Source organism: Pleurodeles waltl, chromosome 7 (assembly GCF_031143425.1).
Source record: "Pleurodeles waltl isolate 20211129_DDA chromosome 7, aPleWal1.hap1.20221129, whole genome shotgun sequence".
Lineage (NCBI taxonomy): Eukaryota > Metazoa > Chordata > Amphibia > Caudata > Salamandridae > Pleurodeles > Pleurodeles waltl.
Genome location: NC_090446.1, coordinates 19,406,662 through 19,434,005, shown reverse-complemented (window position 1 = coordinate 19,434,005; position 27,344 = coordinate 19,406,662). Strand labels below are relative to the sequence as shown.

Genomic DNA, 27,344 nt, shown 5'->3' with positions numbered 1-27,344 from the left:
AAAGTGAAGATGACTATATTAACATGTGTGGTTCTATGCCCATTATCCAAATTACCAGTGTCCGCTATTGCAACCTGAATGTTGTACATTTTTATCTAGTGAGTAGCATCATTGCACTCTGCACTGCTATACTTTGTATACATGTGATCTGGTCCTCCTAAAGAGTAGGACTGTGCTTTACAAATACTGGTGCAATGCAGTACAGTGCAAGACAATAGTCTTTGTCTCTTACTCTCTGTGTGGGGTGCACAGCAGTCCTCTGACCTTGGCATTAAAATAAACTACATTTGCTTTATGAGCAAAACTGCATGGTAGAGATTTATGGGTATTTTTTTATATTATCACTCATCATGTTTGGAACAAGTTTAGGCAACTTATTCTGAAAGTGATATCAATTATGTAGTGGAGCTACAAAAAAAGGACCCCTGTTAATAGGCCCTCACAACCTTTTCAGGAAGTAATGGACCAAATCAGCATTGCCCCCAGAATAACATACATTTTAGAGGGATGGGAGCCCTCAAAGATTGATAATAAATAATTTTATATAGAAGTTTACTAGTAAACAATCATGTTGATTGGATTGGGTATCTTACAGGCACCCAGCAGATTTTAAAAGGCCAATCCAAATGCCTGTGAACGATACTGAGATGCATCAACTCCTGAGTGCATCAGTTTATTAAGATGCCACAGACCTTGGTGGAAAGGAAACATGCAGCAATAGATTTGTATGCCATTGCCCACTTCTCACAGGTATTAGGTGCCATCCTTTGCACTGACCAATTTGGCGCTTCAGCTACCCCACCACAGGGCACACCATTTCCACAAAAGACACTGCTGGAATCCACCTTCACGCACTCTTTCTATAATGCAAAGGGCTGCTTCACTGAGGTGTATTCTGTCTGTCCTGTAGCAAACACCATAGCTACAACTTATGACAGTCACTTATTACAGGTCAAGTATTTTATGGGGCTTTCAGTGACATATGGCTCTAAGGTAAGACTAGTGTAAGATATTGAGTCATGGAAGAAACGTATAGGTTTGTCCGATTGGGTTAGAATGGGTAAGAAGCCTTTTATTTTGAGATATTCTAAAAAATGTAGATCGAGTTTGATCCTGAGGGAACGAGGAATTCTGTTTTTGGGGATCTAGTTGAAGTACGTTCTTGAGCATTCAAGTTTGAAGCTGGGAGAGGCAATGCTTTAACGTGGAGCTCTCCTTATTCTCTGTCAATGTCTGCAGCTTTTACAGTTAATCTCCATTTTTAAGCTATCACACGTCTTTGTTGAAGGTGATGTTGGTTTTACCCGCTCTCCTCATTTCTTCAAAACCGTCCAACATTCAGGTACACTGTCTTAACAGAGGTATAGCAGGGCACGCACCAACAAGCAATCATGTAGCTCACTTCTTGTATCATCCCGGCATGTTCAGGTGTCTAAAGTCTTGGAAGGTGCTCTAATTCACTCCTGTAGTTGTGTGTAATATTATAGCAGCTTTTTTCACAATATTGCCATTCAACTAGTGTTGCATACACACATGACCTCTGAACTTCTGCCTTCAAGATTTTTATTGATGTAACTAACTAACTGTGTAATTTTTTGAGTCTGTTAATGGCTTTGTTGCTGTGTCACAATGAAGGACTATTACACTATCCACAAACGCCATCCTGAGACAACATTGACACACAACCATTATGTGATAATAAAACAAGCAAGTCTCACTCTAATTTGAATGAATTACATTTCATATACCATGACAGCTACCCAGCAAGAGCATTGTGGTGCTGAGTCAATGGGGCACAAGCTATACAAATCAGAACAGTTTTGCTGGGATTCAGCAGCAAAGTGTGGAGAAATCCACAGCAAGGGAGAGTCTCCATCATGTGTGAGTGTTTTTAAAGGGGAGAGCAAGGTTCCAGAAGTCAGACACCCTTGGCCAACCCTAGGGGTGCCACATCACCTCTCCAACCCTGTCCCAAGCCTCCTGCACAGCATGCTGGGACAGTCCAAGATGGTTTCATCCAGGAGTCACTGGTCACATTTGCTCCTAGGGTCTCAACTCTACCTCTTGCTGACATCACTACCAGGGCTTTGCACATCAAAAGTTCGAAGTGAACCCCCTCCTGGGTTTTGGAAATTACATAAATGATTTTCCTGCACAGGTTACACTCCAATTCAAGATGTCAGGGGTCTCTGTATGCTAAAGGGGAGTGAAACTGCACTGTAAGGCAGTTCTCTTCCTGTGGGTATAATACAGTGTCACCATTGACAAAACAGTAAATCACACTGTATTTCCCAATTAGTGTACACTAACATTATAAGTTAACATTATAAGGCCTATCCCAGGTGCATACCTAATCCTGCAAAGTCCCCATTGTGCTAGGCTAACTCTGAGCACTTACCGGGCTGTGCACAGCAGTATTTTCCCACGCGCAGCCCACACACGTTTGTTGACATGTAACCAGCCAAGTGCCCATTACCTTTGCTGTGTTGCAGCAGACTTATCTTAAAGGATGATCCTGGCTGTAAAAACATGTGAAGTCACTTTGCCAAGTGATAACCATGGGTAAGACACCGGTAGAGAGACTCACACACAGAAAAAAGTCCAAAACCGGGTAATCATGAAAAAATCTGGTTCTACCGGATGGGCAGAACCTAATTGCCTAATGGGGCAATGGGGACTTCCATCTGGCTGGGGACCAAGGAAGTGGAAACTGGCTTGGGTCCTGTGACATCAATCAATCAATCAGTGTTTGTAAAGCGCAGCTATACACCCGTTAGGGTCTCAAGGCGCTGGGTGGGAGGGGGTATGGAGAAGTGTAGTATGAACAGGTGAGGTGGATTAAAAAAGCCATGTCTTCAGTTCCTTCGAGAAGCGAGGGAGGGAGGTGGTTTGTCTGATGTGGATGGGTAGGCCGTTCCAGGCGGTGGCTGTGACATCTGTTATCCTGCATTTGAAGTCCACCTTGTCTCCCCAGCCCCCTTTCCTGTCCTGGTTTCTCCAAGAAGCAAATCTTTTCCCACCAAATGGCTGTAATGTTGCAGCCCAGGCCTCTTCAAACCTACTCAGGGAGCAGCTTGGCTCACGCTGTCAAAGGCTGAGCAATCAGAAGAGGCTGCTACTGAGCTACATTAGGTAAGTTCAGGATAGTAAGTTCTAAAACGACTTTCCTGTAATAGTTATATTAAATCAGACCCTGGCAATTTGTTGGATTTATTGTAACCATTATTTTGATACTTTGAATGAAATTACTAGCTAGTTCCCAAGTGAAGATAGAATGTATTAAAGTTGAAAAAAGTCTTCCTGTGTTAGCCTATGGGGCTGCCAACACTTAAATAGGAAAAACAAATTTGATTGTTTTCCCTACCAGGGCATATAAAACATATTTTATATTGTTGCTGCTTTTCATAACGGTGCACCCTACCCTGGGGGTGCCTAGGGACGACCTTTGGGGTGACATAATTTATACAAACGTGGTTTTGGACTTTGGAAGTACTTTAATTCCAAAGTCAAATTTGGGCATATATTTATTTTTAAAACCAGGCTGTATGGCACCCCTAGCTTTAAAATAACACCAGACACTACAGCAGTGCACACTTGACTACATTAAGTACACTGGGGTCTCTAAACTAAATGCCTTACCATATACAATGGACTTAGAGGTAGGTTTGCTTGGCCAATTAAAATTATACCAATTACCATATACCTTTTAAGGACAGAGCACTGGCCCCTTTCAGAGTCCGTAACCACTAGTATCAGTCAAAATGAAATGGGGGTGACCGGGGCAAAAAAATACGTATTTCCCTACAGCCCACCTTAAGAAGTTCAATCAAACATCCGACCGAGCAACTTCAGTGGATCTGGTTTAAAAAGAACATGTCTGAGGTTTTTCTTTATGTCCATGAAACTGTCAGAATCAGCCTGAACATCTTACTTATTATGTGTTCATATATTTCTTTGTGAAACAAAATGAATTCAGCAAAGCATGGCAATGCATCTCCCACGATAAACTGTACACATTGGAATCATAATCAGAAGTAATTGAATAGCTAAACATCAAGGGTACAGACATCTTGCTATCTTTTCGGTTTGTGTTAATTAGGTGTCCTTTCTGGTGCATCTCTTCTCAGGGAGTGTCTCTTTGTCTTTCAGCTTTCATTTAGTTATTCGAGAGGACTGTGCCTACATTGACAGCGGTTCTATCACTACAACATCCTGTGACCTTCCGAGAGCATGAAGAAGATGTCAAGGCCAGAAGATGCTAAAACCTACTGAGAAAGGAAGAGAACACTACATGCAGCCCCACAACCACCCCAACGACAACTCCCTGTTTTAACCACTGTCTTAAGTGATAGTTCGTACTCCCCGTACTCCCTTCTGGCAAGGTTGGACTGGCCTGCAGGGTGATCTGGTGGTGCCTGAATGGCTGGTCTGATATGTCACTGTGTGGGACAGTCTTTCGCTGTTAGTGGGCGTGTCTAATGGCCTGCTGGGCCAGTTTTTACTGTTGATTTCCCTGATATTACCACAAACATAACCTACAGCAAGCTCAAATCCATCCAGTATCCCATACCTTGCAAAACACCTAAACAGCTTGTCTTTACAAGTTCAAAACTGCCCAGATTTGCAAATGTGGCCCACTTTTTAAAGATCTGATTTGCTAGTGGTGGCCACTTTTAATTTTGTGACCAGGCCAGTTTTATGTCTTACACTCCCTTCTTTCTGGTCCCACATGCCAGTGTACTAAGTAATGGCCAAACGCTGAAATGAACAACTCCCTCACGGGGCATGTATACTGGTGAATGATTTAATATTCAGTCTCCTTATATGAAAACTTATAGTAAGAATGCGATATATGGAGACCGTATATTTAAATTACTGTGATGTGAATTGCACTACCGTAAAATGACTCCTGCACGTAGAAGAGAAAGGGGTTCCGAGATGAAAGAATGGCCAGAATTTATTTTTTTTAAACGTTTTATTATTTACAAGTCGGGCCTCGTGCAGTGCTTGACATAAGGCAATCAGGAAGTTACGTGTATTCATTGCGTATCCTGAGCCCCAGTCGGTGAGATTTGTGTTACAAGTATTACAAGTGCAGTGTTCCCGAGCCTGGCAGCTTGATGGCGCCATTGTCCCAGAGTGGAGGTGCTGATTGTAAAGTGATATGAATTGCCAATTCAGAGACCTTGAAACACGAATGTGACCCATAGGTACGATGCCAATGTCTCTGGCTAAAGTCCGGTGCATGGGCAGGGGTTTGTGCGCGTACGGACACTATGATGATGAGTTGTGTGTAGAATGTGCTAGGGAGAGTGGGACTCCAGCAGTATTATTATATTTTTATATTATATTTATAAACCTTGACCTTTCTGCTGCTTTTAAATCGGTGCATTGTCCCGCTCTCATGCTCTTGAACCTGGATTAAAGTTTTGGGGACTTTCCCAGAAAGGCTTTTGATTGTACCACATTGTTCCTGTTGGGTGCGGTAATACCTCAAACAACCCCCCTCCAAGGTACACTCACTTTGATGCACCTCAGGGCTGCACAGTAACATCATCACTCTTTAATGCCTATCTCAGCCTACGTCACCTAGTCAACCTTTGATCTTCAAAACCAAAAACAGTGTTGATATAAGCCAGTTCGCCATAAACCATGCAAGTCTGGCCACCAATAACGCTTCTTCTTTGCCTTTCACGACTGAAGCCATTTTATTTAATTTATTATACATAAGCTACAAAGAACGAGACTGTTTGCCAAACAGTGCAGCTCCACCCATGGCTCATGGCATTGGGGCCTTGGAAGGGGGCCTCCAGCGTGTGAAACTCATTCCAAACTAGTCTGTTTTCATGTCTGGACACCGGACTGTGATACTTGTTTTGCTACACTTTATAGCTGTGAAATTGTTTAAACAAATGTGAGACCTCAGGAGTGAATTGAGAGTGTGCGCAGTCACTGTGAGGAGGTGGGAAGTGTGTCCATCATGTGGGGAGGCCAGCACAAACAGATCCAAAACCACCAGAATTATTTAGAATCACTTACCAGGCAGAATGGCACACCTGAGGCTTCAGGTGAAGATGCTGAACCACAATGTCTCACCCTCCGTCAGTGGTGGTAATAAATGCCATATTACACAGGGCGAGTCTGCATGTGTATTTCATCTATTAATTCGTAGAAGAGGGCAGCTGTGAGGCAGTCTGTGGGGCATGAAGCTGTGTTTTCATGCAAGTTACACTCCACAGTACTATGACATGAAATCCAACCTGTGCACTGTTTCCATGCTAAGTAAAGGTTTTCCCCATCTGTATACCAATCATCTCATTTAACAGATCAATTACACAAACCCTCTTAATAATTATTTATTGCAAGGTTTTATAAACTGACCTTCCAAAATTCCAGCACCAGCATTCACAAAGTTTGCAAACCTCACAAGCTGTGCCTGAACGTTATAAAACACACACCCATCTGTCATGCACTTTATAAAACACACACCCGTCTCCCATGCCCTCGAGCACCTTATTAGACTGCCTCGTTTCAAAGGAACAAGTACATGACATATGTATCACACATAACGCTGCATGGAAAGGGTGTCCCTTGACTGAAGAATCCTGTCAAATAACTTCACCCCAAAAGAAACTTGCTTGGTAATGCATCACACCTCTGTCTGAGCAAGCACAGCCAATTGATACACAGAGGAAGACCCAACAAGCTGTTGAAGAAAACACAATATATGATTCTTTAAAGGTTATTTATTAACAATAAAACATAACATATTTGTATATTTAAAAAAACAAAATAGCAGTGACCAGAGAGTAATTGGGTGGATGTTTTCACAAAACTAGCTAGGAAATGGAGCTTCCCAGGTGGAAAGCACAGGCCACATTTACACCCAACCTGAGAAGGGCCTTGAGTAAGGTCATGTGAGTGTAGGGTTTGTTCAGAAGAGCAAGTGTTAAGTGATAGGAAACTCAGAAAAGTGACCATGAAAAGTATCTAAACCCATGTGTGAGACTTTTACACAAATATAGGAATTTTCCAAATACATGTTAACATATGCAAAGTTGCAAAACATTTGCAGACATTGAAATTCACTTTTTACAGATGCTTTCAAAACAGTGCCAGCTCAAGGGAGCACACTTTCAAACCCCAGTGACCAGGACCCAATCCCCCAGGATATACCCAATACCCAGACCTCTCTCACATTCCAAGGGAGAATCATTCACAGTGTCCACCTGGGCTTTCACATTGGAATGTGTCTTTCTGATCCGATCACATGTACTTTTAATCTGACATTGAACCTCTCAGACTATACCCACCACCACAGAGTGCCCTAACGTGTTTACAAGTCTACATGTTACTGCCACATAAAACTCCTCAATGAAACTAACAATAATAAAACCATTTTTAAAATGTTCTCTAACTGTAATGTTTATTTCCTATGTAAGGATTCTGACCCCGGGCAGAGTTGCAAAGATTCCCAGGAGTCAGGACAAGGGCTTGGGCAGGAAGTAAGTCACACCTTCCTCCCTCCCAGGAAGGCTAGTGAATTGGCACATCAATGCAGGGAGATTCAAAGGACACACCGCTTCTGATATGCAAGCAGGCTGTCTACCAATGGAGACAAAGCCGCCCACTGCCCCCAGGTATCCTCTCACCCGGGCAGGTGGGGAAATTAGGTAGTCAGGAGGCATACACCCGTAGAAGTCTAGCCACACCTCTAGGCTGAACTAACTGAGCTGTACAGCCATGAAAGACTTCTGCCGTCTTGAAAAGTGGCAAAGTAGAGGTTTCTGAATAGTAAAGGTGGCAAAACCCACTGGATGTGGTCACTTCAGGCATGGATTAGATGCTGGGGCTAGTAGCCCATTGGGTACTTGCTGCCACACCCCTATCAGCATTAAATCTAGGATATAATCTAGGACACAAGGGGCACCCCTGATGCCAGAACCTCAGATCTTCAATAATTTGTGAAGAAAGGACATCAGGAGAGACCCTCAATGGTGATAACAGAATCCTGCAGACACGAAAGTCATCTATGTCTTGAGCCTGTGGAAACATTTCTGGAACTGCTTGACTGCGGTTCGTCCTGGACCAAAGTTCAGCTCACCCAGCAAGAGAGAACACTTTGTGAGCCAAAGGCAAGACCAGACTCCCTTGGACTAAGGCACTAGTTCCCTGCACTCCACAGGAAAAAGCCAGATCTGAAGATGCTCTGGCTATTGGGCCTTCTGAGTGATCGCCCAAAGATAAGTGCGCCAGTGCAGTACGGAAGGTGTAGTCCAGCTCCCTACCATTTCCACTGGACCTCCAGAAGGAGAGATAGCTTCTCCTCCCGCTTACTACTGCAAAGGCTTGTTTGTGGCCCGTCCAGTCATCATCACTTTTACTCGACACTCCAACTCAAGGGCACATTGCAAAACCTTTACCAGATGTCACAAGTGGCTCCGTTGTCGGGTTTTTGCATATGCTTCGTCACCTGCACTATCTCTGTGGTAAAACCAGCAACCAAAGCTCCTGTTCCACATTAGGGATAGTTAAGCACACCTCTGCACCCAACCCAGGTAGAGTTTTTCTGCCTGGTGTTCCTTGGTCACAGAGCCCACACAGGCTCAACCCTAAGTGGGCTCTGTTGAACTCGACAGAGTGTCACTAGTGTGTTTCCATAGCAACTGCAGCTCCCATTTTCATCACCAAGGACAGCCAGGGCAACTCTGCAACCAGGCACCACAAGGGAGGTAAAATTGGTCCGACTGTTGAAGCTTTGTCCTGGGACCAACAGAACCTTAACCCTAAGCGGCTTCCTTCGAACTTGCGCTGCAAGTGACCAATCGTCACTAGTGATTTTCTCCATTGACCTCAATAGTAAAGTTTGTCAGCTTGTAAATCTACTGGTTTTATTTTCAGTCTAAAATCCATAATCCCAATTATATGTTCCTGGTTTAATTCACTTTGGTGTCTAAATCAATATAAAAATAAGCTCTAACGTGTGTTGAATTTCTTTCGAGTCATGGCAATTACTTATCACCCGTGTTGGTATTCTGAAATGCTTAACACATGTTCTTCAAGTAAATCCCGACTTCCCTTTGCCACACTACTAGGACTGAGCTACGGACTAATTAGTGTGAATTCAAGGACCATCTTTGGGTTATTGTGCAAATACTGCATAGTGAGGCCTAACCAGCATCACTGCATAATACTCCAATTTCCTATAGTAAACCTGTTGCTCAGAAATAATGAGAAATTAACAGCATTACTGAACAACTTTGAAGACTCATGGATAGGGCAGTTAAAAAGCTACTACCACAGACATCCGCCCTGCCGCTGACATCCACCACGGTTTTTAGTACCTGGGTGAAAATCTTACCATAGCATAATGCCAAAGACATAAAAAAATAACAATATTATGGAGCAGTGACGCACGCTGTTCCAAGCCACCATAGGAAGCGCTATCCTAGCTTCTAGGCTTTCTGGGTACCCCGCTGAAAGGGCATTGATTGCAAGACACATGCTAATACTGTAAATCCCAGGGTTTGAAAAAGAAATCAGAGCAATGCATTCACTTATATATAAAAAAGTGCATCTTTTTTGGACATTGTAGGGGGTTACATTATTTACGATTTCTGCCAACCCACTAGAATGCTAAGTGGAATAAAGAAAAAACATTAATACACCCTGAGAAGGCATTAAACACACAGGGAAGCACCACTCAGGGGAAACAGATAAAGGACTAAGGTAACATTATAACTTTTTTTTTTTTTTTTTTTTACTTTGTATATATTCACTCAAAAATTGTGCCTTAAAAGCAATTAGTTGCCAAAAACACACACATCTTCATTAGAAACATCACATACTTCAAGAAAAATCCATGTATGTGATGATCTTCATCATAGGCCTTGGAAATAAGAGGGCACACCCGCTTACAGGTGTCATGGGGAAGTCCCACCCAAAACACCTTCTTTGAAAGTAGCACCATCATTTAAAGAAAGAAACTCGTCCTAAAGAAAATTCAGGCTGGAAAAACCCTTGCAGCTCTTGAAAACACCAAGTACTCCAAGGTAAACCCATGTAAATAATCGTTCTCTTCAAAGGCCCACAAAATACGAATGCAAAGGTAAGAAACTATTTTTTAAATAAACACGATATTAAAAATGATTAACCCTAAACACACCAATTACAAAAAGGCAAGATAAAATTGTTACCAGACTCTCTTAGTTTGCATGAAAAATGTTCCAATAAAAGCCAGCTCGAATTCCAACAAATAAATGATTCATATTTTTACTATGTTCTGGAAAAAATTTAATAATAAATCTAAGACACAACTTGCAATAGTAAAAACAGGCAACACATTGTTAACCAAAGTAACAGAATACAAACATTAAAATGCAACGTAATATTTCCTGTGGCACCCACACACTTTTCTCAGCCCCCAGCACACCTGCATCAACGAAAAATGAACTCTTATTTAAGAAAATATTTTTAGCACTAAACAAACTTTGCTCCAAAGTCACTTCAACTGCCCTGACCTACTCCAAACCATGGAAATGGTGGCCAGGTATCGAGATGCAAGGTTAGCCAAAGGCTGTGGAAAAAAACACAATGAAGAGACTTAATTTAACATCAATACGGAATGGAAAAATGTTACCATTAAATAATGAAATGTTTCATTTTTTATGGTAATAATAAATGTTTAAAAATGTTTGGAAAAAAGTTTGTATTCGTTTCTGAATTATTAGTTGACAAATTTCCTAAATTTCAAAGCTTTATTGTATGTTTTGCCTTTTTACGTTTCTGAAACTGCTGTCGCGTTTGCGTTAATCTTAAATACATACATCAATGATTGTGATAATATTATTCTACATTAAAATTATCATAACTCATTTTATACTGTGCAGATCAATATTTTAAGATTACATAAAACTTTTCATACATGTTTAACGCTCACTTGCTTGATATGAATCTTCCGAAATTCATCCATCTAAAAGCATTTTGGAACCCAAGGGTCGAAATTATGGATCTGACATAAACATATTAAGCACATGAAGAAAAGTGAGACACACACCACTCAAGTGTTAGAAGTCATTGTACCCTGTGAGAGGTCAGAAGGAGCCAGGTCCTTACTGATATTTATGTCAAATAAAACATCTTAAAGTCCTCCCATGTCTCAGAATGTCTAGTAAGAGTTCTAGAAAGTGAGCAGTGGGTTCATTTTATTTTCTGAACATGGAGCAAGTCTGCAAGGGGCAGAGAAGCCACGAAGTGTAGAGGCCTGCCACACCCACTGCTGCATCAGCGTGGTAGATCCAGACTTTGGGCAGAACACCCCGCCATAGGATGATGGGGAGGTCTGAACACTACACACCTGGTGTCATAAAGCCTCAGCCCCAGTGGGAAAAGCTCAAGTGAAGGAAGACCTGTGGAAACTCACAGAAATAGGGCCATGTAAAGGAGTAGGCCCACCCGGGTACCACATCACTCTCTGCAGGAGAGTAACCTTGTTTCAGAAACACACAGTACAAATGGGAATCGTAACCCTGGACAAGTGAATTACTTAGTTTTTCCCTTTTTTTGGCCTTATCACTACTAGTCACAGGATTTACCAGCTGTGCATAATAGCACCACTCTCAGTATGGGGGGGCGGGCAGGTGGGGGCGGGGATGAGGGGCTACTCACCACACTTCCTGCGGGCGGGCTCTGTGCCTTTCAGCCATTTATTCATCCTCTTCAGAGTCCAATACATTCTGTGGAGAGTAAACAAGTGGTTGTTTTTTAGGGCACCGTATATAGAGTGTTTACAGATACCATGACAATTGTACCTCTGCACCCAGGGAGCATCCACCCCATAGGCAATATAATGCAGGTCCTCTGCGTCACACAGATGGCCGGACCACCTTGCCACCTCCTTTGTGAGCTCCCTTAACTAGAGGTCATCCAAGAGAGACCCCTTACTCTCATTTAGTGCAAGAATAAATGAAGCGATCTGATCATATTTGAACCTGGTCAGATTCCCCCAGTTATTGTGTTCAAGGTACCCCAATGTAGCAGACCATCAAAATTGATCAAATCACCCCATTGATCAACATTGACGTCCCGCAGTGGCTGCCTCAATGCATACAAAAGGCACCCCAGAATACCAGGTGAATGCCCATTTGGATCTAGCTCATTATAATGGGGGCCCCTGCATTCTAGTCTAACCCTCCCCCAAACTCTAAGTGCCACCTCCAGAACATGTATGCCTAAAGTTGGGGAACCAAACTTGTGAAGAAACCACTGTGCACCTTCAGAGAAGAGGTCATAGCCTTATACAGTCTTCGCCTGCCCGACTCATTAGGTTGGCCAAATAAAATCCTGAATACCTTTAAATTGATAATCCTAACAGTAATTTTCAGGTCAGGGAGATGAAGCCCACCTCTCTTTAACGTTCACCTCAGTTCCTTCCATGAGAGTCTAGGGGCTTTTAAAGCCCCTATAAAACTATTTATACCTGATTGCAACCTCTGAATCACCTTTTGATTAAAATGTAATTGTATGTTACTAAATATAAAGGCAATTTTAGGTTGAATACACCTTTTCACAATATTTACACTGGCAAAAATTGTCAAGGGAATGTTATTTCATTTTTCCAAGTGTTTTCTTACTTAATCCGCTACACTGGCTACATTCTCAATGGGAATTAAGATCAAGTCAGAGTAAAGTTTAATACCTAGTATCTTATTTTATACACAGCCCTGACACCCTCAAAACCTCCATCTATATTCCAGGCCGTCCCTCAATCAATCAGTAGATTTGTAGAGCGCTTCTTGTCACCTGTGAGGCTATCCAGACACTGGCAGGGCCCAGCTGCTTAGCCGAAAAGCCAAGGATTCTGGGACTTTTGGAACTCTGGAAGAGATGGGAAGGGAGGCAGACGAAATGATAGCTCATTCCTCATTCCATCTCTTCACTGCTAGGTAGGAGAAGAAGCGATCTCCACATCTGATATGTTGGATGCAGGTGGTGAGGGTTAGAAAAAGAGAAGCGAAACAGAGTTTGTCTGCTGGGCTGATGAAAGTTCAGGTGGTGGTTCAAGTAGGAGTGTCTGCAATTGTGTAGGTTTTTGTACGCATTTGTCTGGAGCTTGAACGGGCATCTGTTCTGTGCAGGGAGGCAGTGGAGGTCCCTGAGGTAGGGGGGCACATAGGTTTGTATGGGGATATCCAGTGTCTGGCTGCTGCATTGTCTCTTTTATATCTATTAACAAAGTTGCCAGAAAACTCCCTACTGCAACCTGCTATTTCTATTAGTTTCAGAATTGCAGTGTCAGGACATTTAGGGGGTCATTCTGACCTCGGCGGTAAAAGGCTCTTACCGCCGGTCAGAAGACCGCCATAACACCGCCGTGGTAAACCGCCACGGTCATTCTGACCCGCAACTGGCAAACCGCCAAAAACCCGACATCCCCAAAAGTCCGCCACACCAAAGGTCAGCGAAAAACTGGCGATGACCAAACCTCCACCGTCACGCCAACAGAAAAACGCCCCTGCCATTACGACCCACGAATCCACGCGGCGGTCTTTCAACCGCGGTATTCCATTGGCGGTACACACTGCCGCGGTCAAAATACACACACCCTTACAAAACACAACCACATTGGACAATTTGAAACACACACACCTGATACACATACAAACAACACTCCCACACACCCAATACAATATAAAACACACACCCACATCACCCACAAACCCCTTCGGAAAAAAAAGTCGACAGAAAGCCAGAGATAGACAGCACTGCTTAGACAACACCATCACACAGAGGCAAACCACACCATCACCCACACATTATCCACGCACAAAACACCACACATCACCACACTCATCAACACATACACCACCCCACACTTCATCCACACCACCCTATGGCACCCCAAAGACACCCCCGGTTCTCTGACGCCGAACTCCGGGTCATGGTGGAGGAAATAGTTCGGGTAGAGCCCCAGCTCTTCGGGACACAGGTGCAGCACACCACCATTGCCAGGAAGATGGAGCTATGGCAAAGGATAGTCGACAGGGTCAACGCTGTGGGACAGCATCCACGAAATCGGGATGACATCAGGAAGCGCTGGAAAGACCTACGGGGGAAGGTGCGTTCCATGGTATCAAGGCACAACATCGCGGTGCAGAAGACTGGCGGCGGACCCCCACCTACTCCCCCAGAATTTACAGCATGGGAGGAGGAAGTCTTGCACATCCTGCATCCTGAGGGCCTCGCAGGAGTATCTGGAGGAATGGACTCTGGTAAGTCAAATCTTAACTACTTCTTCCCACCCCCACCCCACCTGCATGCCAGCACATACCACCACCCTCACCCCCACCCCCATCACACCTACTCCCTGCAAATGGCTCACCATCATAACCCACCCATCCCAACACCAAGACCTGCATGCGTCCACAAAGCAAGGACACCCATCACCAAAGCATGTCCACTGCACATACACATCTCCACCACAAGCCACCCTCACAAACGCCCACACACAGGAATGCCAGCCCTGGGGTACACGGGCATCCACCCATTGACCGATATGGCACACACTGAAGCAATAACCATACCTCTATACCCCTGCAGGACCCGAACGCCACCACACCGCCCAGGAGGGTCCAGAAATGTCCATCCCACCCCCAGAAGAGGCCACCAGTGATGACAGCAGCTCTGTCTCCCTGGACCCAGATGACCAGCCCGGACCATCGGGGACCTCGGGACAGTCGGTTCCCCTCACACAGCCACAGGCCACAGCAGACCCAACCCCCTCTGGGAACACCAGCACAGCTCCCACCCAGCAGGCCCATGCCTCTGTCTCCAGGACATGTCAATCAGCGGTGTGTCCACCACTACAGGGCACCCACGTTAACCCACCACCCCAACAACAACAGGGACCTGGGGGCAGTGGTAGTGGGCACACGGTCCAGGGGACAGAGGCACCTGGAAACAGGGGAACTGGGAGGGCTGCTGTGCGACGGGGGGGGACAGGTCCAGGGAACACACTCTCCACGAGGCCCTCTCCTCCATCATGGGAGCATACCACCACTCCCAGGAGACGATGGCGACGGTACTGGCCAGGTTCCAGGAGATCCAGGTCATGCAGGAGCAACAGTACATGGGGTTCAGGGAAGAACTTAGAAGCATCAGTTCCGCAATGGGCACCATCGTCGGGGCACTCAACCTGATTGTCACAACATTGCGGGACCATGTGGCACCACAAAGGGCCCCTGTCACTAGCATGGACCAAGAACAGGCAACCACCTCCGCCGGCGCTAGTGGACAGGAGGCCCCCACACAACAACAGGCCACCAGAACCCCACCTCCTGCAGAAGAAGAACCACCCCGCGAGCGGGGCCTGAGATCTCGTAAGAAGACAGAGTAGGATGTCAAGACCCCCGCCAGCAAAGGATACCCCCTGATGTCATCCCACTGTCCCACATTGTCACCCCGTCCAACCTTTAACTGCCCCTGCTCCACCTTCCACAGGCATATGGACAATGCACCTGTGAGACTGAAAAGCTGGACTCTGCCATGGACATTCCTCCACCATCACCCATCACCGATTTCCCACCATGTCCCTAAATTCAGCATTTTAATAAAAACACTTATTGCACAAAAACAAACTGGAGTCTGCCTGTATTGTGAACAAATGTCTTGAACATAATGCTGCCAAAATGTCCAGTTACACAGTGATGAAAACATACCAATGTCATACAGCTGTAATCCATGGGGAAACAAAGCAGAGGTCAGTCAGTGGGGGCCACATCGCTGAAATTGGAAGGGAAAGTCACAACTCAGTTAACATACATTGGGGGAATAGGCCAGACAGTAGAGAGGCAGGAGATTGTAAGTAATTGTAAAATGCCGGTGTTGAATCTTACCTGTGTGTTATTGAAAATACTGTAGTATCACTCTGTCCCTGTTGTCTGTGTCGTCCCCGTCGTCTTCCTCCTCTTCACTCTCCACAGGTTCCACCGCTGCCACAACACCACCATCTGGACCATCCTCCTGCAGGAAAGGCACCTGGCGTCGCAAAGCCAGGTTGTGAAGCATACAGCAGGCCACGATGATATGACACACCTTCTTATGGATCCACCTGTCATATGCAGGCACCTAAACCTGGCCTTCAGGAGGCCGAAGGTCCGCTCAATCACCCTCCTAGTATGCCCATGGGCCTCATTGTACCGTTCCTCTGCCCTGGTCCTGGGATTCCTCACTGGGGTCAGTAGCCACGACAGGTTGGGGTAACCAGAGTCACCTATTAGCCACACACTGTGTCTCTGAAGTAGTTCCATCACGTAAGGGATGCTGCTATTTCGCATGATGTACGCGTCATGCACTGACCCCGGGTACTTGGCATTTACATGGGAGATGTACTGGTCTGCCAAACAGACCACCTGGACATTCATCGAATTATAACTTTTTCTGTTCCTGTACACCTGTTCACTTCCTCTGGGGGGTACCAAAGCCACATGGGTCCCATCAATGGCACCAATGACGTTGGGAATATGTCCAAGGGTATAGAAATCACCCTTCACTGTAGCCAAATCCTCCACCTCAGGGAAAACAATGTAGCTCCGCATGTATTTCATCAGGGCAGACAACACTCTGGATAAAACCTTAGAAAACATAGGCTGAGACATCCCAGATGAAATGGCCACTGTTGTTTGGAATGATCCACTAGCCAAAAAATGGAGTACTGACAGAACCTGCACTAGAGGGGGGATCCCTGTGGGTTGGCGGATGGGTGACATCAGGTCTGGCTCCAGCTGGGCACACAGTTCCTGTATAGTGGCACGGTCAAGTCTGTATGTCAGTATGACATGTCGTTCTTCCATTGTCGACAGGTCCACCAGCGGTCTGTACACGGGAACAGCCCTCCATCTCCTCACAAGTCCCTGTGGACGGTACCTAGGAAGGACAACATGGAGCACAGAGTCAAGCAACCCACAGGTACGTTCACACAGCTTGCACTGTACACGATTCTCTATGCATTGAATGGCTTGTATGAGTGGCAATGCAAGGCCTAGGCCTGTGTGACGCAGTAGAAATTAAGCCATGTGGGCCTTTGAAATGGCGGCTGCCTGACCTGTGGAGTGTGACAATGTGATGTGAGGTCATTGCGCTGGCGTGGCACACCGTGGCGGTAGGCGGTCGAAGACCGCGGTGCAAAGCCGCATTGGTTAACATTGAACCCTATGGGTTTCAGGAGCCAATGAGGATGTGCGCGGCGGTCGCGGTACGCACCGCCACGGTACGCACCGCCGCGGGCGTAACCGCCATTTTCTATCTGCTTAATCACTCGAGACCTGATCATCCACAGGAGAGGACCTATACTGCAAGTGCTGCTGTGACCTCGGTCTGGAAGTGACAATGGCTGCTGCGACTGGGGAAAGGGCCCCTGCCTTCACGTCAGAAGAGTTGGAGACACTCGTGGATGGGGTCCTCCCCCAGTATGCGCTACTCTACGGTCCTCCAGACCAACAGGTTAGTACACTGGGAGCATGCTTAGTGGGCAATGCCTGGGTTGAGTGGGGTGAATGAACGATGGTGGGGAGGGGAGCGGATGAGGAATGCATTGCACGACAGATGAGAGCATGTGCCACATGGCAAGGTTGGGGAGGGGGGGCCACTCACATCGACCATGCAGAAAAGTGATGATATTTATTTTCCCACCCTGTACATGTCACATAGGTCAGCGCCCATCAGAAGATCAACATTTGGCGTGCCATCGCCAAGGAAGTCCAGGCCCTGGGGGTCCACAACAGACAGGGCACCCACTGCTGCAAGAGGTGGGAGGACATCCGCCGCGGGAGCAGAAAGACCGCCGAGGCTCTGCTGGGGATGGCCTCCCAACCTAGGAGGGGTGCCACGCGGCAATTGACCCCCCTGATGTCCCGGATCCTGGCTGTGGCCTACCCCGATTTGGATGGGCGCGTGAGGACATCACAGCAGACACAAGAGGGGGAGTACCAGCACATTCTGCTATCTTTGCGCGCAGTGGAGGTGCCTGGGTGGGGGAGGAGGGCTGTGGGTATCCCTAGGCAAGGGCGATTTCTGTAGGGTAGGCCCCTCCATGAGGCATGGCCCTGTGCCCCCGCCCCCCACCTCTGTAGGGTGCCTAGTACAGCTATTCATGGCCCTGTGTCATCTACGTGTGCAGTTGTCGTCCATAGGCTTGTAGGCCATGTCCCAGTGATTGAGTAGTGTACCCCAAGTGCGCGGCGTAGTGCAGTGGGCTTCTGTGTCTGTCCTCTCCACCAACGGTGTCGCCAATGCATGCACTCAACATGTCTTTCTTTCTTCTCCTCAACCTTGTTTTTGGTCTTCCTGTTCATGTGTGCATTAGCATCAGGCGGAGGAGAAGTGGCATTGGCGCACGAGGGAGCTGCATCTCACATGGCCCCGGAGGGCCATGCAACCGACTCCAAGTTCACCAGTAAGACGGAGGGCGAGGGGAGCTCCACAACGGGGACCCGTGGAGACGTCAGTGACACCGACACGTCCTCGGAAGGGAGCTCCCTTGTGGTGGCGGCAACATCCGTGCCCACCGCTACAACAGGTACAGCCGCCACCCAGCGCACCAGCTCCGCCCTCCCAGCAGCCCCTCAGCGTTCGCCCAGTGCCCGCTCGGCCAGGAAGCCGGGCATCTCCTTCGCCAAAGGCACCTCAGGCCCTGCCCCAGTTACCCCTGCTGCCCTCAGTGCGGAGATCATTGACCTCCTGAGGACCATCATTGTTGGGCAGTCTACCCTTTTGAATGCCATCCAGGCTGTAGAAAGTGAGGTGCATCGGAGCAATGCATACCTGGAGGGCATTCAGTCGGGTCAGGCTGCCCATCAGCGATCGTTCAATGCTCTGGCCTCAGCACTGACGGCAGCCATTGACCCTGTCTCCAGCCTCCCTCCTCCAACTCCCTCAACCCAGTCCCACTCCCCTGTTCCTATGCCTATCCCAGCCAGACCTACAGACCAGCCTGCACACACCTCAACACCCAAGGGCAGCTCATCCAGACATAAGCACCACACATCCCACAAGCATTCACCCAAGCAACATCCACATGCAGACATGCCAACAGCCACTGCCTCCTCTGTGTCCCCCTCCTCCTCATCTCCCTCCTCCCTCCCTGTGACGTCTCCACTCACACTTGCATGCACACCACCATCAGCCAGTACGTCCATCACCAGCACACCCTCCAGTACACTCCGCACAAGTGCAGTCACCACCCCCACTGCCATTTACACGTCCCCTGTGTCCTCTCCCACTGTGTCTGTCACCCCCTCTTCCAAACCACACAAACGCAGGCAGCCACCCACCCAACAGCCATCCACCTCACGACAGCCTCTGTCACAAGCACCTGCACCCAAAGACAGCACACTTGACTCTCCTACAACCACATCCTCTTCCTCCACTCCCATACCCACTACAACTACCCGTCACTGTCTTTCTAAATTGATTTTCCTTTCCATCCTTGACCTCTTTCCAAAAACTGACCCACCCCCTCCATCTGGTAAGAGTCAGCACCTCAGCCACCACAAGCCCTGCATCTACTAGGACCATAGTTCAGGGCTATTGGAGTCCACCAGCTCCTAGGGCAGGAACATCGGCCAGCAGCAAGGGGACAGCCAGCCCACCCCCTTGGAAGAGAACCAAAAAAGTGAAGGGCCGGCGCGACAGGCCTGAGACGGCTGCCCCCAAGGACACTAGCCTTGCCCCGTCACCTGGCACATCCACAAAGGGAGGCAAGGGCCCCAGAGATTCTGCGAAGGGGGGCAAGGGCAGCAGGGCGGACAGTCCCCCTCACGGCAGTGCCCAGCGGAGCGGTGCTTGAGATGAAGAGCCCAGCGGAGCGGTGCTTGACAGGAAGGGCCCAGCGGAGCAGTGCTTGACAGGAAGGGCCCAGCGGAGCAGTGCTTGACAGGAAGGGCCCAGCTGAGCGGTGCTTGACAGGAAGGGCCCAGCTGAGCGGTGCTTGACAGGAAGGGCCCAGCGGAGCAGTTCAGAGACGGTGGTGCCCAGCGGAGCGGTGCTTGAGATGAAGAGCCCAGCGGAGCGGTCCTGGACAGGAAGGGCCCAGCGGAGCGGTGCTTGACAGGAAGGGCCCAGTGGAGCAGTTCAGAGACAGCGGTGCCCAGCAGAGCGGTGCTTGAGATGAAGAGCCCAGCGGAGCGGTGCTTGACAGGAAGGGCCCAGCGGAGCAGTTCAGAGACGGCGGTGCCCAGCGGAGCGGTGCTTGAGATGAAGAGCCCAGCGGAGCGGTGCTTGACAGGAAGGGCCCAGCGGAGCGGTGCTTGACAGGAAGGGCCCAGTGGAGCAGTTCAGAGACGGCAGTGCCCAGCGGAGCGGTGCTTGAGATGAAGAGCCGAGCGGAGCGGTGCCTGACAGGAAGGGCCCAGCAGAGCAGTTCAGAGACGGCGGTGCCCAGCGGAGCGGTGCTTGAGATGAAGAGCCCAGCGGAGCGGTGCTTGACAGGAAGGGCCCAGCGGAGCAGTTCAGAGAAGGCGGTGCCCAGCGGAGCAGTGCTTGAGATGAAGGGCCCAGCAGAGTGGTGCTTGACAGGAAGGGCCCAGCGGAGCGGTGCTTGACAGGAAGGGCCCAGCGGAGCGGTGCTTGTCACGGCAGGGCCCAGTTCAGCGGTGCTTGTCTTGAAGGGCCCAGTTCAGCGGTGCTTGTCTTGAAGGGCCCAGTTCAGCGGTGCTAATGCACACATGAACAGGAAGACCAACAAAAGGGGGGGGGGGGGAGAAAGAAAGACATGTTGAGTGCATGCATTGGTGACACCGTTGGCGGAGAGGACAGACACAGAAGCCCCCTGCACTACGCCACACACTCGGTGTACACTACTCAATTATTGTGACTTGGCCTACAAGTCTATGGACGACAAAAGCACACATAGGTGACCCAGGGCCATGGATAGCTGTACTTAGCACCCTACAGAGGTGGGGGGCAGGAGCACAGGGCCATGCCGTACGGAGGGGCCTAGCCTACAGAAAACGCCCTGGCCTAGAGATAGCCACAGCCCTCCTCCCCCACCCAGACACCACCACTGTGCGCTAATATAGCAGAATTTGCAGATACTCACCCCCTTGTGTCTGCTGTGATGTCCTCATGCGCCCATCCAAATCGGGGTAGGGGGGTCAATTGCCGTGTGGCACCCCTCCTAGGTTGGGAGGCCATCCCCAGCAGAGCCTCGGCGGTCTTTCTGCTCCCACGGCGGATGTCCTCCCGCCTCTTGCGGCAGTGGGTGCCCCGTCTGTTGTGGACCCCCAGGGCCCGGACGTCCTTGGCGATGGCACGCCAAATGTCGATCTTCTGATGGGCGCTGACCTATGTGACATGTACAGGGTGGGAAAATAAATATCATCACTTTTCTGCATGGTCGATGTGAGTGGCCCCCCCTCCCCAACCTTGCCATATGGCACATGCTCTCATCTGTCGTGCCATGCATGCCTCATTCGCTCCCCTCCCCACCATCGTTCATTCACCCCACTCAACCCAGGCATTGCCCACAAAACATGGTCCAAGTGTACTTACCTGTTGGTCTGGAGGACCGTAGAGTAGCGCATACTGGGGGAGGACCCCATCCACAAGTGTCTCCAACTCTTCAGAAGTGAAGGCAGGGGCCGTTTCCCCAGTCGCAGCAGCCATTGTCTCTTCCAGACCGAGGTCACAGCAGCACTTGCAGTATAGGTCCTCTCCTGTGGATGAACAGGTTTCGAGTGATTAAGCTGATAGAAAATGGCGGTCACGGCCGCGGCGGTGCGTACCGCGGCGGTGTGTACCGCGACCGCCGGCGCACTTCCTCATTGGCTCCTGAAACCCATAGGGTTCAATGTTAACCAATGCGGCTTAGCACCGGGGTCTTCGACCGCCTACCGCCACGGTGTGCCACGCCAGCGCATTGACCTCACATCTCATTGTCACACATCACAGGTCAGGCAGCCGCCATTTCAAGGGCCCACATGGCTTAATTTCTACTGCGTCACACAGGCCTAGGCCTTGCATTGCCACTCATACAAGCCATTCAATGCATAGAGAATCGTGTACTGTGCAAGCTGTGTGAACGTACCTGTGGGTTGATTGACTCTGTGCTCCATGTTGTCCTTCCTAGGCACCGTCCGCTGGGACTTGCGAGGAGATGGAGGACTGTTCCCGTGTACAGACCGCTGGTGGACCTGTCGACAATGGAAGAACGACATGTCATACTCACATACAGACTTGACAGAGCCACTATTAATGAACTGTGTGCTCAGCTGGAGCCAGACCTGATATCACCCATCCGCCAACCCACAGGGATTCCCCCTCTAGTGCAGGCTCTGTCAGTACTCCACTTTTTGGCAAGTGGATCATTCCAAACAACAGTGGCCATTTCATCTGGGATGTCTCAGCCTATGTTTTCTAAGGTGTTGCCCAGAGTGTTGTCTGCCCTGATGAAATACATGCGGAGCTACATTGTTTTCCCTGAGGTGGGCGATTTGGCTACAGTGAAGGGTGATTTCTATGCCCTTGGACATATTCCCAACATCATTGGTGCCATTGATGGGACCCATGTGGCTTTGGTTCCCCCCAGAGGAAGTGAATAGGTGTACAGGAACAGAAAAAGTTATCATTCGATGAATGTCCAGGTGGTCTGTTTGATAGACCAGTACATCTCCCATGTAAATGCCAAGTACCCGGGGTCAGTGCATGATGCGTACATCATGCGAAATAGCAGCATCCCTTACGTGATGGAACTACTTCAGAGACACCGTGTGTGGCTAATAGGTGACTCTGGTTACCCCAACCTGTCCTGGCTATTGACCACAGTAAGGAATCCCAGGACCAGGGCAGAGGAACGGTACAATGAGGCCCATGGGCGTACTAGGAGGGTGATCGAGCGGACCTTCGGCCTCTTGAAGGCCAGGTTTAGGTGCCTGCATATGACAGGTGGATCCCTAATGTACTCACCAAAGAAGGTGTGTCATATCATCGTGTCCTGCTGTATGCTTCACAACCTGGCTTTGCGACGCCAGGTGCCTTTCCTGCAGGAGGATGGTCCAGATGGTGGTGTTGTGGCAGAGGTGGAACCTGTGGAGAGTGAAGAGGAGGAAGACGACGGGGACGACACAGACAACAGGGACAGAGTGATACAACAGTATTTTCAATAACACACAGGTAAAAATCAACACCGGCATTTTACAATTACTTATATTCTCCAGCCTCTCTACTGTCTGTCCTATTCCCCCAGTGTATGTTAACTGAGTTGTGACTTTCCTTTCAAATTTCAGAGATGTGGCCCCCACTGCGTGACCTCTGCTTTGTTTCCCCATGGACTACAGCTGTATGACATTGGTATGTTTTCATCACTGTGTAACTGGACATTTTGGCAGCATTATGTTCAATAAATGTGTTCACAATACAGGCAGACTCCAGTTTGTTTTTGTGCAATAAGTGTTTTTATTAAAATGCTGAATTTAGGGACATGGTGGGAAATCGGTGATGGGTGATGGTGGAGGAATGTCCATGGCAGAGTCCAGCTTTTCAGTCTCACAGGTGCATTGTCCATATGCCTGTGGAAGGTGGAGCAGGGGCAGTTAAAGGTTGGACAGGGTGACAATGTGGGACAGTGGGATGACATCAGGGGGTATCCTTTGCTGGCGGGGGTCTTGACATCCTACTCTGTCTTCTTACGAGATCTCAGGCCCCGCTTGCGGGGTGGTTCTTCTTCTGCAGTAGGTGGGGTTCTGGTGGCCTGTTGTTGTGTGGGGGCCTCCTGTCCACTAGCGCCGGCGGAGGTGGTTGCCTGTTCTTGGTCCATGCTAGTGACAGGGGCCCTTTGTGGTGCCACATGGTCCCACAATGTGGTGACAATCTGGTTGAGTGCCCCTACGATGGTGCCCATTGCGGAACTGATGGTTCGAAGTTCTTCCCTGAACCCCATGTACTGTTGCTCCTGCATGACCTGGATCTCCTGGAACCTGGCCAGTACCGTCGCCATCGTCTCCTGGGAGTGGTGGTATGCTCCCATGATGGAGGTGAGGGCCTCGTGGAGAGTGGGTTCCCTGGGCCTGTCCCCCCCCTGTCGCACAGTAGCCCTCCCAGTTCCCCTGTTTCCCTGGGCCTCGGTCCCTGGACCGTGTGCCCACTACCACTGCCCCCAGGTCCCTGTTGTTGTTGGGGTGGTGGGTTAACCTGGGTGCCCTGTAGTGGTGGACACACCGCTGATTGACGGGTCCTGGAGACAGAGGCAGGGGCCCGCTGGGTGGGAGCTGTGCTGGTGTTCCCAGAGGGGGTTGGGTCTGCTGTGGCCTGTGGCTGTGTGAGGGGAACCGTCTGTCCCGAGGTCCCCGATGGTCCCGTCTGGTCATCTGGGTCCAGGGAGACAGAGCTGCTGTCATCACTGGTGGCCTCTTCTGGGGGTGGGATGGACATTTCTGGACCCTCCTGGGCAGTGTGGTGGCGTTCGGGTCCTGCAGGGGTATAGAGGTATGGTTATTGCTTCAGTGTGTGCCATATCGGTCAATGGGTGGGTTCCTGTGTACCCCAGGGCTGGCATTCCTGTGTGGGGGCTTTTGTGAGGGTGGCTTGTGGGGGAGATGTGTATGTGCAGTGGGCATGCTTTGGTGATGGGTGTCCATGCTTTGTGGACGCATGCAGGGCTAGGTGTTGGGATGGGTGGGTTGTGATGGTGAGACATTTGCAGGGATTAGGTGTGATGGGGGTGGGGGTGAGGGTGGGGGTATGATTTGGGATGCAGGTGGGGTGGGGGGATGAAGTATTGAAGATTTGACTTACCAGAGTCCATTCCTCCGCCTACTCCTGCGAGGCCTTCAGGTTGCAGGATGTGCAAGACTTCCTCCTCCCATGCTGTAAATTCTGGGGGAGTAGGTGGGGGTCCGCCGCCACTCTTCTGCACCGCGATGTTGTGCCTTGATACCATGGAACGCACCTTCCCCTGTAGGTCGTTCCACCGCTTTCTGATGTCGTCCCTATTTCTGGGATGCTGTCCCACAGCGTTGACCCTGTAGACTATCCTTTGCCATAGCTCCATCTTCCTGGCAATGCTGGTGTGCTGCACCTGTGTCCCGAAGAGCTGGGGCTCTACCCGAACTATTTCCTCCACCATGACCCGGAGTGAGGGTGGGGGTATGATTTGGGATGCAGGTGGGGTAGGGGGGATGAAGTATTGAAGATTTGACTTACCAGAGTCCATTCCTCCGCCTACTCCTGCGAGGCCTTCAGGTTGCAGGATGTGCAAGACTTCCTCCTCCCATGCTGTAAATTCTGGGGGAGTAGGTGGGGGTCCGCCGCCACTCTTCTGCACCGCGATGTTGTGCCTTGATACCATGGAACGCACCTTCCCCTGTAGGTCGTTCCACCGCTTTCTGATGTCGTCCCTATTTCTGGGATGCTGTCCCACAGCGTTGACCCTGTAGACTATCCTTTGCCATAGCTCCATCTTCCTGGCAATGCTGGTGTGCTGCACCTGTGTCCCGAAGAGCTGGGGCTCTACCCGAACTACTTCCTCCACCATGACCCGGAGTTCGGCGTCTGAGAACTGGGGGTGTCTTTGGGGTGCCATAGGGTGGTGTGGATGATGTGTGGGGTGGATGTGTTGTAGAGTGTGGTGAGTGTGGTGATGTGTGGTGTTTTGTGCGTGGATATTGTGTGGGTGATGGTGTGGTTTGCCTCTGTGTGATGGTGTTATCTAAGCAGTGCTGTCTGTCTCTGGCTTTCTGTCGTTTTTTTTGGTCGTAGGGGTTTGTGGGTGATGTGGGTGTGTGTTTTATATTGTATTGGGTGTGTGGGAGTGTTGTTTGTATGTGTATCAGGTGTGTGTATTTCGAATTGTCCAATGTGGTTGTGTTTTGTAGAAGTGTGTGTATTTCGACCGCGGCGGTGTGTACCGCCAATGGAATACCGCGGTTGAAAGACCGCCGCGTGGATTCGTGGGTCGGAATGGCATGGGCGTATTTCTGTTGGCGTGACAGTGGAGGTTTGGTCATTGGCAGTTTCCCGCTGACCTTTGGTGTGGCGGACTTTTGTTGATGTCGGGTTTTTGGCGGTTTGCCAGTTGCGGGTCAGAATGACCTTGGCGGTTTACCGCGGCCGCGGCGGTGTTATGGCGGTCTTCTGACAGACGGTAAGCGCATTTTACCGCTGAGGTCAGAATGACCCCCTTTATATCACTTTTCCGTGATACCTCTACATTTACTTATTGCATCTTCGATCGTTTTGACCTCCATTTATCCAGCTAAATATTATATATTTTTCTAAACACTGTGTGGTGTGTTTTTGTGGTGCTATATTGTGTTATTTTATGATTTATTGAACAAATACTTTACACATTGCCTTCTACGTTAAGCCTGACTGCTCAGTGCCAAGCTACCAGAGGCTGGGCACAGGATAATTTGGATTGTGTGTGACTTACCCTGACTAGAGTGAGGGTCCTTGCTTGGACAGGGGATAACCTGACTGCCAACCAAAGACCGATTTCTAACAGAAGTCTAGAGATGAGAGGCACAGGAGATTTTGAACATGTGGCTCCCATCTCACCATGGTTATTTTATTCTTTGGGTCTGCCTGTTCTACTTACATGAGACCAACATCAAATCTTTCAAATGAAGGAAATAAGATCTTGTTTTTATTGTACACAGGTGTTCCTCCACTGTGTAACCCCATCATATACACTATTAAAAAAAAAATACAAATATCATCAGGAAAACAAAAAAATAATACTTACTGGAGGACCAAAACAACCCAGAACTTTTTCAAGACCTTTAAGCACTAAGGTAAAAATGCAACTGTAAACCATGGTTGGAGACATGCAACAACACAACATAATACTCATTGCGAGGTGTTTCAGTCATTGTTTATAACACTACTATCAAGCACATAAATTAGGGCTAGCCAGGTGCCCCTTGTAGTGCTGTTAATACCTTTCTCTCAGGGGCCAGATAGGCAATTGTACAGAAAGGTAAACAATTTTGACTGGGTCTTGTTTACTTTCTGTAGTTTCACCTCCTTGTTCATCCTCCAACACCTCAGAGGGAAAAAACAATATTTTGCAGACCTAAGTGGGGGACAAGAGGTCGATGTTGAAAGGTCATTAGCAGTCAAAGGATGTGTGATTTAGCTTTGGCTACTTCTAACAGTTTGGTGAAATGGTGTTAATAAATAATGCCTTGTAATCATTTTCAACAATCAACAGTTCTTTTGTGGGCATTGTAAAGTGGTGTTTAGAGGAAGGAGACTAAAACAATTAAAATTGTGTGTGCAGTGCACATTTCCAATAACAGAAAAATAGTTGAGTACAATAAAACATTTACATTTAGTAATAAAATCCTTAGGAG

The 27,344-nt window shown here is 48.7% G+C and overlaps 1 long non-coding RNA gene across 2 annotated transcripts in view; it reads right to left on the bottom strand.

Moving 5' to 3' along the window:
* Nucleotides 1-27,344, bottom strand: part of LOC138247134 (uncharacterized) — a 96,726-nt gene that overhangs the window by 34,961 nt on the left and 34,421 nt on the right. The window contains exons 2-3 of one of the 2 annotated variants that reach the window (XR_011194345.1): nt 11,668-11,735; nt 10,242-10,576 (exon numbers count right to left, since the gene is read on the bottom strand). This is a non-coding gene — a long non-coding RNA (uncharacterized lncRNA). Of the gene's footprint in view, nt 1-10,241; nt 10,577-11,667; nt 11,736-27,344 lie in introns of those variants that run through there. The other variant, XR_011194344.1, reaches the window with a different exon arrangement.